Here is a 1383-nt window from a genome sequence, read left to right on the forward strand (position 1 = left end):
CGAGAAAGTTGATGATCTCGGTGATGGAGGGTTCGTTGTCGAAGGGACCCTTAGGAAGACGATGAGCCGATCGAAGTGTAGAAACCCCAAAATTCACTTCCATGCGGTTGAAAGTGAAATGGATTTGCTCCATTTTGCGTCCAGCCTCGTCTTGAACTTCGACCACCTCAACAGTGTACCAAAACTACTGAAGAAGTTCCTTAACCATGAGGGGCTCATGGTTGAGAGCATATCCTAAGGACGACTGTTTGAGGAAGTCAGCCGCCTCTTGGTAATGTGCTCTAATAGAGGGTATCTCTAACAAGGCAATGTGGTTGTTGGCCTTGATAGAGATCTCGTCAATGGTGAAGTTGTCGTTCTTGGCAGCCATCTGTATATTGTTAAAGAAGTAAAATAAACAGGAAGAAACAGAATGGTTAGAAATACACCAAGAGTATATGGTCAAAAAGTATAAAAAAAGTTTTTAAATAAGGAAAAACTTCAATTGAAAAATCCTCAAAAGATTAGGGTTTTTCAAGTAGAATATGTATAAAGAAACATATTTGTAATCAAGAAGGAGATGATTAAAAATCTTTACAGTTTAATGCATTAAGAGAACAAAGTTCTTAATAAGATTAAACACATTTCTTAAAATGTAGTAAGAAAGAAGATTCTGACCTTTGAAAATGAAGAGGAAAGGTCGAAAAAGAGGTTTGAAGAGAGAGAGTTCTTGCTTTTAGAGTAATCTTAGCAGAAGTTCGTCTAAAGATTTTGAAAGCGTAAAAAGAAAAGTGAAGAAGAAATCTCATAGTTATAGGTAAGAGCAGAGAGAAGAAATATGAAAGAGAAAAAGACGACGGTTCGGGAAAGTGGTCATGATGAAAAATATGACACGTTCTCATCCACGATTAGATGATATTTAATGAGGTAGCGTAATGATAGGTCATTTTGCGCGTCTCAAAGCGTCGCTCATAGAAAACAGAGAATGTCGTCATAAAGACGATGCATTTATTATTTTCTTTTAAAAACAAAAATTGTTTTTAAGAATATGAAGAGTCATTCAGTTAAAAGGGGTACTGAAAACTCTATTTAAAACATTTTATCACTGAAAACGAGAGAGTATTCAGTGATGGTTTTAAGACATCATGTTTTAGTGAAAAGAGTCACTGAAACTGGCATTTAAAAAAAAATTGGTCACTGAAGAAAAGAGTCAGTGATCTTTTAGATTTTTAAGATAAGTATAAAGATATACTTTAAGATGTGATGAGTGTTTAGAAGCACCGAGACCACCTTTTAAAACATTTTATCACTGAAAAAGAGAGCTTCAGTGAAAGTTTGAAGTTGTGAAAAGAGAAGAGTAATTATACCTGAGAGAGAAGATATATTTTACTCTAGAGTTCAGTG

The sequence above is a fragment of the Cynara cardunculus genome (genome assembly GCF_001531365.2).
Source record: "Cynara cardunculus var. scolymus isolate 2C chromosome LG 10, CcrdV1, whole genome shotgun sequence".
Lineage (NCBI taxonomy): Eukaryota > Viridiplantae > Streptophyta > Magnoliopsida > Asterales > Asteraceae > Cynara > Cynara cardunculus.